The 13,282-nt window shown below is 39.6% G+C and overlaps 1 pseudogene; it reads right to left on the bottom strand.

Moving 5' to 3' along the window:
- Positions 1 to 3,673: 3,673 nt before the first annotated feature.
- On the bottom strand, positions 3,674 to 4,119 carry LOC124987593 (60S ribosomal protein L27a-like; annotated as a pseudogene).
- Positions 4,120 to 13,282: the final 9,163 nt, after the last annotated feature.

Genomic DNA, 13,282 nt, shown 5'->3' with positions numbered 1-13,282 from the left:
GCTGAGGCAGGAGGGTCACGAGTTCAAAGGCAGCCTCAGCAACAGAAAGGCATTAAGCAACTCAGTGAGACCCTGTCTCTAAATAAAATACAAAGTAGGGTGGGGATGTGGCTTAGTGGTTGAGTGCCCCTGAATTCAATCCTAAAAAAAAAAAAAAAAAAACAACAACAACTAATGGAATAGGAATATAATTTCAAACATCTAGAGGAAAATAGAAAAATAAAGAAAACTCAAATCTTCACACTTCCCTACTTTGTGTGTGTGTGTGTGTGTGTGTGTGTGTGTGTGTGTGTTGTGCTGGGGATCAAATCCAAGACCCTGCATATGCTAACAAGAGCTCTATCATTGAGCTATATCCCTGGTCCCATCACGCTTAGGTATTTAAGTATGCTGCTATTTGTGATTTACTTTTAAAAATCTTCAACAAAAGAGAGAAGTGTTAAGACACCATAAAACACTGGTAATTGTTACATCTATGGGAGAAGAATGCAGGAATTCTCATCCTCTTTTCTTATTTTCATATGTGGTTGAAATTGTTAAATAAAGTTTTGTTTTTTTTAATCCAGATGGCCAGAAAAGAGATAGAATGAAAAGAAATTTTAAAAACCTCAATCACAATAAATAGAAGGCAGAATATCATGACAGAAATAGATCTAATTAGATCAATGATCTAAATAAATGAAGTGTACCAATCATACTAACTAAAAGACTTTCAGATTAGAAAAAAAATGTAAAAAAAAATAGCCATATGCTATCTGCAAGAGAGAAAACTGAAATGACGGTAAAGAGACAAAAAAAGCTAACTAAAGAAAGGCGCCATTCACATCTGATGAAATAGATTTACAAGCTGAGTGTGATGGTGCCCACCTGTAATTTCAGCAACTCAGGAGGCTGAGGCAGGAGGATCCCAAGTTCAAGACCAGCCTCAACAACTTAGTCAAGTTATAAGCAACTTAGCAAGACCCTGTCTCAAAATAAAATAAAAAATAACCACTGTGGCTCAGTGGTTAAGTGCCCCTGGGTTCAATCTTCAGTATCGAAAAAAAAAAAAAAAAAGCCTGACACAGTGGGACACACCTGTAATCCCAGTGGCTCCAGAAGCTGAGGAAGGAGGATTGAGAGTTCAAAGGCAGCCTCAGCAACTGCAAGGCACTAAGCAACTCAGTGAGACCCTATCTCTAAATAAAATGCAAAATAGGGATGGGGATGTGGCTCGGTGGTTGAGTGCCCAAGTTCAATCCCTGGTACCGTCACCCACCTGCCCCCCAAAAAAACCAAGCTAACTGCATTATTAAATTTAGCAGTCAATTGTCTGCCCATAACCACCTTTCCTTTCTTTCTTCATAATAGAACTCTTGGTGTTGTTCAGTGACAGTCTCTCTACCATGGAACTCAGGAAGAGTCCAACTTAGGGATAGACCTAGACAATGACTGATGTCTTCTACTTACCAGTGATTTGCTGAGAAGTGAACACATCATCCAATGAGAAATAAAGGAAGGCTCTTGGAGGGTTTCTAGGAAAGGTTTTCTCAAGTTTAAAGAGAGACTGAAAGTGGTGTTTCCTCTTTCCCTCTAGATATTGTGGTACCTGAATGTGCTGCCTACAGTGGTCATGAAGGTTGCTGACCAGAGAAGGAAACTGAGGATGGCAGAGCAGAGAAATGAAGGAATCCGGCTCCCTGTTGACATCCTCAAGCTGCCAACAAAAAACAAGCAGCCATCCTGTGTTAATCCAGGTCCTCTAAAAAGGAGAGGCCAGGATGGGAGTAAATGTGCAGGGATTTTACTAAGGGCATAAGAGAAAATGGGATGGGGTAGGGAAAGATTGGTAGAGCTCTCAGACTACCACATGAGTTTAACCCCGAGGACAGGAGGGAGAGAAGGAAGGTTGAATGGAGCTCCACCTCTCCCAGAAATGTGCTTGCCTTGATCTGCCAGCTGCACTCAGTCGCTGGGGAAGCAACCTGTGGGAAGCATGGCTTCCATGAAAATGCAGGGAGAAATTTCAGAGCAAAGCAGCTAAAGTTGTCGGTGGACACTGCTCTCTGTAGTCAGAGGTCTGCAGATCACATCCTCATGGTCATCCCCCTGCACTTCTCTACCGCACCTTCTCTTCTCCCTGTATTATTATTATATTATTATCTTAATAAGAGTCCTGACTATTTAGGCCATAATGTATCCTGATCTACCAGAGTCACCATACAGTAACACATCAAGCAGGTCACAAGAAGAATATCACAATTCTACACTTGAGTTGGCCTAACAGCTGAGCATCAAAATATATTAAGTAAATGTTGACAGAAGTATGAGAAGACATGAAAAAAAATCCACATGGGTAGTGGAATGTTTTTTAACACCTCTGTCAGTGATTTATAGATTAATTAAATATAATATTAGTAAGGACACAGGAGAGTTAAACACCATCATTAACAAAGTTCAACCACCCAAAAGTATTCATTCGTTTCAAAGACTTACAAAAATAAGTATATGATAGTAAGATTCAATGAATATCAAATAACCTGTGTGGACTTTGGGTTTGTATGTAGGAGAAAGAGGAGTCCCATAATCACTTGATAAAAATGTACTCATATATGTTCAGTTTTTTTTTTTAAGAGTTTGTGGGCAAATGAAAATCAAAATATAAAATGCATAAACACTTTGACAAAGTAGTACATGAATAATCTGTAAAATATTATGCAAGTACTGAAAAGCTGCCATCTACCACCATCCCACTCCCAACTGGAACTTTCCCCACCTTCCATTCTCCCACTCCTGCCACAACCTTTAAACCATTCCTGGTTTTATTTCTATTGACCACTTAGTTGTTCCTTCCATCTCTAGAAAATGTGCTTATACCTCTTTTCCTTCATATATCAACTTTTTAAAATTATCTATTAACTCCAAAATTTATAAAACTGACTATTCTTATTTACTAAATACTTTTCCTACTTTCCTAAATAGTCTGCAAGGTTATAAATAGCTGTTTTAGCTTTTTCACCACTGTAACCAAAAGATCTGACAAGAACAATTTTAGAGAAAGAAAAATTTATTTTGGGGCTCACAGTTTCAGAGGTCTCAGTCCACAGATGGCCAACTCCATTCCTCAGGGCTTGAGGTAAGGCAGACTGTCACGGTGGAAGAATGTTGTGGAGGAGAGTGGCTCAGGGTATGGCCAGTATGAAGCAGAAAGAGAGTTCCCCTCACCTAGACAAAATATAAACCCCAAAGGCATGCCCCATCAACCAGTTCCTCCAGTCACAACCTACCTACCTACAATTACCACCTAGTTAATTCCTATCAAGGATTAGGTTAAAACACTCATAACCCAACCATTTCACCTCTAAACTTTCTTGCAATATGCATAATATATATTCTTCTAGTAATTATTAAATGTTTGTTTCCTCACATATTTTATTTGACTTATTTATATTTCATTAACTTCAGACAGAAGTCCTTGATCCTCACTCGGAAGACAGTCTAGCTTCCTTATCCCTTCCCTACTTATCATCACCCCACTGTGCACTTCATCAAACTTATTAGTTCTTATATATTTTTTACTACAACAAAGAAAAAAATTCTTCATACTTTCCTCATAGAAGTACTTGAAAAGTTAACTTATTTTTTTTTAAAGTATTTGTTAGCATTTAATGAACTTCCAGAGCTCCATGTGGCTTTAAGCCACCAGAACACAGGCATTCCAACACTCTTAGTCTCTTCCTTGGCTCTTCCACTGAAGAATTTGGCCTTCACGCTGACAACCTGCTTTGGGAGCTTTCCCTTCCCCAAAACTTTGTAGTAACCCGATTACACTACATCACTTATGGGAGCAGTTCCAGTCTTGCTTTTGGCAGCATTTATTCATGTCTGTTCATTGACTACTGTCCACAATTTATCAACGTTGACAGTGGGGCAGAAGCCCTGGTTCCTCTTTAAGTGGTAATGCCTCATACCAACTTCCCCAAGGTAACCTGGGTGATGTGTGTCCAAGTTAATCCTGTGGTGATGCATGCCACCAGCATTACCCTGGCTGCCTGGGTGCTTCCAGTGCTTGCCAATGACATCATGGCCATGGCTCACGTGGCCCCAAAGTTTCCATGTCTTCCTCAGTCTGACTGGCATGTCAGCTACAGAAAGGAAAAAGGCTGAAAAGTTAACTTCGACAAGATAAGAAGCTACCTTGGAGATCGAGGAACAGGCGAGCTGAGGACAGAGTGGGAAAGGCTCCTGAATCGCAGGGTCTCCACCTCACACTGGTAGTGAGGTGGTCCTGCAGATGATTCATCTGTGGCCCCATGTGTTAGTCAAGCTTGCGTCACTGTGACCAAAATACCTGACAAGAACAGCTTAGAGGAGGGAGTGTTTATTTGGCCTCACAAGTCAGAGGTTCAGGCCAAAGTCAACCAACTCCATTTCTCTGGTCCTGAGAGGAGACAGAACAACCATGGCAGAAAGGTATGGCAGAGAAAAGCCACAAGCTACTCAACTCATGGCAGCCAACAGCATAGGAAGCAGAGAGAGAAGAAGGAGCCATGGGGGCAAGATAGAATCCGCAAGGGCATGCTCCCTGTGACCCCCCCCTCCAGCCATATCCAACCTGCCTATAGTTACCACCCAGTATAGTTCTTTCAAATTATTAATCCATCAAATGGATTAACACACTGATTAGGATACAACTCATAATCTAATCATTTCACCTCTGAACATCAAGCACCCCATCTCTTCACCTATACAATGAAGTATGTGGCTTTTCCCACTTGTCTAGACCCTTTGGGCAACATTAAGTAAAAATGAACATATAGAGTGGAACTATTTGGTTCAGGTACCAAAAAAGGAAAGCACATCCACAGTTTAGAAAATAATTTTTTATTTAAAGTAAGGAGTATGTCAACAATGTCCTTTATCCATACCACTGGAGTTCAATGTGTTTCTGCTCCAGTGGTATGCAGAGATCACATATTTATTCAATTCTTTTAGTTAGAAAAATTAAAATGCAAATATATGTAAATTATGGACATTATAAATGAGAACATGGAAGAAAAATAAAACCCTGATTACTGGTTGGCTAGAGGGACATTAACAGAATCCTGAAATGAAACTCAAAAATCTACGGTTGGAAAACCACAGCCAAGATAAATCCCCACTCTCGCCCCTGCATTTCTAAAGTCGCCACCTGGATCTTCTATCAGCAGTTAGTGTTCAATTCTCCTGGCTGCATTAACATTACATGTGTGTAGGAGGTACAGAATATCATTATATAACACTCAAATATGAAAAAAATTCTACCATATTTTCTATATATGACCTTACTTGCTACTTTAAACTACCCATTTCATCTTTTGGAAAAAAACTTAAATCAGAGAGTCCCAGAGAAACTCAATGAAATCAGAATTTTATTCTTTTAAATGTAATCCCTGAGAGTACAGCTAAATTCCAAGAACAAGCATAGAACAGAAAACCATAATACTTAACATCACACCATGGGAACTGGAGATCATAGCCTCATTTGTCTCCACTGACATCCACTTCAACATCCTGGCTTCCTCTAGTGACTGAATGACACCTTCCCCCATTAATGTCTGCAGAGCCAAACACACCCTCTGGTCACTAGTCAGTCATATTCTCCATACTAGCCGTGCTACTGCCTCTCTCATCCCAGTGAAAGTCTTCCCTACGTTCTGAGTCTCCTTTAGTGATTTTTCTGACCCTCTCAGAAGGTATGTAAAAAATGGTACAATGCTCTCCCCTGCCAATCTCAGACTATAAGAAACCTCAAGATTGTCTCAGACTCTTTCTGTCTAAAAACAAAATAGCAATATGTCTATTCTGCTCTTGCTACTAAGTAAGGGGTGCTGGAAACTCAATGACATGTTGTCTTCTAAAATCCTCCTTTGGTATGAAGCACAGGTGTCTCCTGCCTTTAGACCACATATTCTCTCACTCTTCTACCCTTCAATAGGACAAAGGTTCCTTTCTTGGTGGTATCCATTGCCATCTCCACCTGTTTTTATTCCCTTCTGCTTTGCTCTCTTCCTTCAAGTTCATAAGGTCTTTATCTAATTTGGGATCTGGGACAGAAAGGACATTGAGGTTCTGCTCCTAACTAGGGTAGAGAACTCCTATCAGATCAATCCAAGAGCAGATTACACTATAAACTCAGAAAACTTGGAGCAAAATATGGAAAAATAACTACCTGAAGGCACTGGAAAATAACTAAAAACAAGAAACATGGAAGGGGGTTCAACATTTGGTGAAAGGGAACAGCATACCATTCTTAAGGTTTATTAACCTAAGGACTTACCACAAATAGGGTGGCTAAAATGCATATGGAAACCGGCAGAGTTATTGGCTAGAACAACCAGAATTTGAGGCTACCATAGCAGCAGGAAAATGAGGAGGGAATCCCAGAAATGAAGGAACCCAAATTCTGCATATAAACTGTCCAAATCTCTGCCTGATTCTTGAATTCTGCTTGCATAGGAAAGACTTCAAGAGATTCAACTAAGTCTAAAAGAATTGGGCAGCATTTCAGTTGCTGCCGTGGGGAAAACAAAATTTTGGGTTTTAATGCAGTCAAGTTAATTACTTACTGAAACAAAAAATCAATAGTCTTCAGAGGACTATTGCAGAATAGTCAAAATCTCCATGTTGTATCATTCACAGTGTCCAGAATGCAACCCAGAATTACTAGACATATGCAGAGACCTTATTCAAGAGAACAGGTGATGGGTGAAGACTGAACTAAGGTAGCAGAGAACCCAGACATACCAGGCAAGGATTTTAAAGCAGCCTCTAATATGCCAATGATGGAGATCGGGAAGGGCATGAAAGATTTTCTAGGTGATGGTATTATCCTGTATGATAGACATAGGGTCACAAAGTTGTTTTATGTGTCAAAAATGACTGAATAGGGTCACAGTCGCAGAGCAAGCTGGCGGGTGAGTCAGGTCGCCTGCACCGCGGAGGTAGCAGGTGGGCACCCAACCGACCTGCCTTGCGGAGCTAGGCAGCAGGCAGCCTGCCCGCCCAACCACCAGGCCAAGCACAGACGTCATCACTGAGAGACCCCGCCTGACCACCATGTCAAGGTCTGTTGCCATTGCGGAGCAAGCCAGCAAACGAGCCAGACTGCCTGAATCGCGGAGCTATCCAGAGGTTTCCTTATAGGCTGGTGCAGCATTTCGAATTATTCTTGAGAGCGTGGCCATCATCATTGGAAGAACAGTTTCCTTCCTGAGACACCTACAGGAGCTAGAGGACCTTTGACAAGACCCAGGAGTTGAGGAGGTATTGAGAGACTTGGGACCAACTCAGAGCCACTGGGTGAGTCTCTCCCACTGGTCAGGCTCCCCAGATGGGACAGTAGTCCCAAAACTCAGGGAACTTTGTGAAGTAGAGTGGCCCAGTGAGACTCCCCTGCTGGAGCCAAGAACCCAGTCAACCGGGAGCATTGCAGAGGAGGGCCGCACAGCAAGAGGCTTTGACGCAAAGTGAGGGTTCGAGTCCCAGGCGGTAGCTCCAGTTCCCAGGGAATGTAGCAGAAGAGGGCTGCTCAGAGAGGGAGTCCCTTACAGGGACAGGCTCCCCAGCCCAGACAATAGATCAAGACCCCTGGGAACGTCACAGAAGAGGGCTTCCCAGTCCAGGTGGTAGCTCTGGACCAAAGCGAACTTTTCAGAGGACAGCTGCCCAGCAAAACTTCCCCACCAGGTGAGTCTTCCCGCTGGGTGAGGTTTTCCCACCAGGGCAGTAGAACCAGAGACACAGGCCCACATCACACGTTCCCCAGTCTGCAGTCTAGTCCCCCTTTGGCTGACCATCAGTCAACAAGTGGAGGCGCTTTTGCCCACTGACAGGGAATATACCCCACTTGAAGGCCACCACCCCTAGAGGGTCAGCTTCCTAGTGGAGCACCACATTATCAAGTTCCTCTAAGACTTCAGGCTACCAAAAGCTAAGAGATTAGTTATTAGAAATCTACACAGACAATATTAGTCAATAGAGGAAATCTGCAATATCCCAGAGTTTCTCTACTAGAGGGGTAGATACCTGAACAATATAAGAAAACAAGGGAAGAAAATGTCCCAAACAAACCTGGACCGTATAGCGATAAAATCCAATGACAGCATGGCAGAAGAAATGATGTCAGAAAGGGAGTTCAGAATGTACATAATTAAAATGATCAGAAAAGCAAATGAGGAGATGAAAAAGCAAATGCAGGCATTGAATGATGAGATGAAAGAGCAAATGTAGGCATTGAATGATCGCACCAATCAACAGTTAAAAGAGCAAATACAGGAAGCAAAAGATCATTTCAATAAAGAGTTAGAGATATTGAAAAAAAACCAAACAGAAATCTTTGAAATGAAGGAAACAATAAACCAAATTAAGAACTTCGTAGAAAGCATAACCAATAGGATAGAACACCTGGAAGACAGAACCTCAGATATTGAAGACAAAATTTTTAATCTTGAAAACAAAGTTGACCAAACAGAGAAGATGGTAAGAAATCATGAACAGAATCTACAAGAATTATGAAAAGGCCAAATTTAAGAATTATTGGGATTGAGGAAGGCTTAGAGAAACAAACCAAAGGAATGAACAATCTATTCAATGAAATAATACCAGAAAATTTCCCAAATCTGAAGAATGAAATGGAAGATCAAGTACAAGAGGCTCATAGGACTCCAAATACACAAAATTACAATAGACCCACACCATAATGAAAATACCTAACATACAAAAAATAGAATTTTAAAGGCTGCGAGAAAAGAATCAAATTACATTTGGGGGAAACCAATATGGATATCAGCAGATTTTTAAATCCAGACCCGAAAAGCTAGAAGGGCCTGGAACAGCATTTTTCAAGCCCGAAAGAAAACGGATGCCAACCAAGAATCTTATACCCAGCAAAACATACCTTCAGATTTGATGATGAAATAAAATCCTTCCAATATAAACAAAAGCTAAAAGAATTTACAAAAAGAAAGCCGGCATTACAGAGCATTCTCAGCAAAATATTCCATGAGGAAGAGATGAAAAACAACGATGCAAATCAGCAAAGAGAGGAACTACCTAAAGGAACAGTCAAATAAAGGAGAAACCAAGTCGTATCAAAAAAAAAAAAAATGAGCCAATGATTGGGAATATAAATCATATCTCAATAATAACCCTGAATGTCAATGGCCTGAACTCATCAATCAAAAGACATAGACTGGCAGATTGGTTTAAAAAGAAAGATCCAACAACTTGCTGCCTGCAAGAGATTCATCTCATAGAAAGAGATTCACACAGACTAAAGGTGAAAGGATGGGAAAAACATACCATGCACATGGACACAGCAAAAAAGCCGGAGTATCCATCCTCATTTCAGATAACGTGGACTTCAAGCCAAAGTTAGTCAGAAGGGATAAAGAAGGACATTTCATATTGCTTAAGGGAAGCATAAATCAGCAAGACATAACAATCATAAATATCTATGCCCCAAACAGTGGCTCATCCATGTATGTTGAACAAATCCTTCTCAATTCCAGAAATCAAATAGACTACAAGACAATAATACTAGGTGATTTTAACACACCTCTCTCACCACTGGACAGATCCTCCAAACAAAAATTGAACAAAGAAACCATAGATCTCAATAACACAATCAATAATTTAGACTTAACAGACATTTATAGAATATACCATCCAATAAAGAGCGGATACACCTTCTTCTCAGCAGCACATGGATCCTTCTCTAAAATAGACCATATTCTATGCCACAAAGCTAATGTTAGCAAATACAAGAAGACAGAGATACTACCCTGTGTTCTATCAGATCATAATGGATTGAAATTAGAAATAAATGACAGAGTAAAAACCAGAAACTACTCCAACACCTGGAGATTAAATAATGTGCTATTATATGATGAATGGATAACAAAAGATATCAGGAAGGAAATTAAAGAGTTCTTAGAGGTAAATGAGAACAAAGAAACATCATATCAAAATCTCTGGGACACTATGAAACAGTACTTAGAGGAAAATTTATTTCATGGACTGCATTCAATAAAAGAAGAAAAAATCAAAAAATTAATGACCTAACACTGCAGCTCAACTATTAAAGTAGTATCAACCTCAACAGCAAATCTAAAACCAATGTAAACAAGTGAAATATTCTACCATTATAAAGAGAAATTAACTTATCTGTCCTTCTTAAGGACATATACCCCAATATTCAACTTAAAGAGCTTCATGAATGTGCTTTTAGCAAGTTTTCCAGTATCAATGCAAATATAAGAAATTTTTCTATGACTGATGATATGCTACATTTGCACATATAATGGTTGAACCATAAAATTGCTGGTGCATATGGCATATGAATGTGTGTGTGTGTGTGTGTGTGTGTGCGCGCCTGTTTAACAAATGGTGCTGGGAAAACTGGAAATCCATATGCTGCAGAATAAAACTAAATCCCTATCTCTCACCCTGCACAAAAATCAACTCACAATGGATCAAGGACATTGGAATCAGACCAGAGATCCTGCATCTTATAGAAGAAAAAGTAGGTCCAAATCTTCAACATGTTGGCTTAGGATCAGATTTCCTTAACAGGACTCCCATTGCACAAGAAATAAAAGCAAGAATCAACAACTGGGATAAATTCAAACAAAATAACTTTCTCTCAGCAAAGGAAACTAACAGCAATGTGAAGAGAGAACCTATAGAGTGGGAGAAAATTCTTGCCACTCATACTTCAGATAGAGCACTAATTTCCAGAATCTATAAAGAACTCAAAAAACTCTACACCAAGAATACAAGTAATCCAATCAACAAATGGGCTAAGGAAATGAACAGATACTTCACAGAAGAAGATATACAAGCAATCAACAGATATATGAAAAAATGTACAACATCTCTAGTAATAAGAGAAATTCAAATCAAAACTACCCTAAGATTTCATCTCACCCCAATTAGAATGGCGATTACCAAGACTACAAGCAACAATAGGTGTTGGCGAGGATGTGGGGGAAAAGGTACACTCATACATTGCTGGTGGGGTTGCAAATTAGTGCAGCCACTCTGGAAAGCAGTATGGAGATTCCTCAGAAAGCCTGGAATGAAACCACCATTTGACCCAGCTATCCCACTCCTTGGCCTATACCCAAAGGACTTAAAATCAGCATACTACAGAGATACAGCCACAACAATGTTCATAGCCGCTCTATTCACAATAGGCAGATTGTGGAACTAACCTAGATGCCCTTCAATTGATGAATGGATAAAGAAACTGTGGTATATATATACAATGGAATATTACTCAACCATAAAGAATAATAAAATTATGGCATTTGCAGGCAAATGAATGAAAATGGAGAATATCATGTTAAGTGAGATAAGCCAATCTCAAAAAACCAAAGGACGAATGATCTCGCTGATAAGTGGATGATGACACATAAAGGGGATTGGGAGGGGGGCAAGAATGGAGGAAGGAGGGACTGTATAGAAGGATAAGAGGGGTGGGAGGGGTAAGGGGGGAGAAAAAAAATAACAGAATGAATCAAAAACTATTACCCTAGGTAAATGTATGATTACACAAATGGTATGCCTCTACTTCATGTACAAGCAGAGAAACAAGATGTATCCCATTTGTTTACAATAAAAATGAATTTTAAAAAATGATTGAATATACACTTAGGATTTAAACATTTTATTCCATATAAATTGTATCATTGAAAAAGATAAAATTGAACTCTTGTCAATCATATGTATGCATAAGTACTTAGGAGCAAAATATCATATTATCAGTTTTAAAATTCATCATAAAACAGGATAGAAATCTTGATAAATTCTTATCACTAAAATATAGCAAATTGTTAATTATACAATCTACAGAATAGATAAATAATCCTTTCAACTTTTCTGCATATTTAAAGTTTTCATAATTAAAGGTTGCAAATAAAACACTACATCCTATTTAGAAAGGTAAGAAAAATCAGTTTTACTTCAAACTTAATTGTCTAAACTATAACAGTACTCCTAAAAGACATCAGCTTATATTTCCCAAAAGACTGAATTTCAAATTCTACTTTAGAATTTGAATCCTTCATTTGTCTTTAAATTGCCATTGTAAGATACCTTCACTAGGAAATGAGTGACTCTGGGCCAAGAAAATGTGGAGGGAATGAGAGTAAAATCAGTTGGGGAAATCCAGTAAATTTCACATGTAATTGTCAAAAACTACATGGGGCAAGCATTTGGAATCAATGTTTGACATTTACATTCACAGAAAAGTTTTCTAAATATCATTACCTCTTCCACTCAGTGTAATCAGTCTTAAAAGACAGGAATTTTGTTGCAATTTAATGGCCTACACAGCATAATTTGCAATAGCCAAATTCAAAGGTCAGAATGTAGCATACTGTGGTAGAAAGAGCCCTGACCAGGAATTGGCAAATTCAAGTTCTAGATTCATCAGTGTCACCAACTTGTTATATAACAGGGCATATGCAGCATGGCAAACTCCTTGTCCAAGGCGGCAGCATCAGTTCTGGGGCCCAGAACAGTTTAGGCAGTGGACAAAAGCAGAAGCAGTCACAAGTTGGAAATGACTTCATACAATTCCCAGTTCCTTGAGATTTTTATTTCACAGAAATGAAGAGACTTAAGGTATTATCTACGCCAAAATAAGGGAGACAGTCCAGTGTTCTGCAGTCCAGGAAACTCAGAAGAATGAATGTGATGCCCTGTTATCAGAAGGGCAAGGAGTGGGCCAGTAAGCACTTCAGCAGCTGGAAGTGAAGCAGTGCGAGAGAGCACTGTTGAAGGACAGGCTATCAGTCAGCCTTCGGCAGCTCTGGACATGGGAGCCGTGTAAGGATGTTGTGGCAGGAGTCGTGGGGCACTTGGAGTGGAAATCTAAAGTACTGATGGTAGGAGAATTGCCATCTTGGATACAGATTATGGATGCACCAAACATTTAAGGATACTTCTTAGGATGGTAAGTTGGGGAAGGTGGCATCTACAGTTGCTTCAGAAAGGAGGTGCAGTTAGAAATAGAGAATGCATTTGGATAGTAAAGGAAAAGGCAAAGAAAACCAGAGGAAATGACTATGGTAAACAAGAGGTAAAGAATAAAAAATAAGATATTCCCTGCCAAGGTAAGGACTCAGGTAGGAACTGCTTCAGAGAAATGATCAGTTTGAAAAATATCAAGGTGGAAATGATAGTAAGGCAAAATAGTGGGAAACCATGAAAAAGAAAATCCTAGAAAATAAGCTTAGGATATTCACAACAGAAGACT

This window comes from Sciurus carolinensis, chromosome 6 (assembly GCF_902686445.1).
Source record: "Sciurus carolinensis chromosome 6, mSciCar1.2, whole genome shotgun sequence".
Taxonomy (NCBI): Eukaryota; Metazoa; Chordata; class Mammalia; order Rodentia; family Sciuridae; genus Sciurus; species Sciurus carolinensis.
Note: the sequence above shows the minus strand (reverse complement) of the source record. Positions and strands in the feature narration are given on the sequence as shown.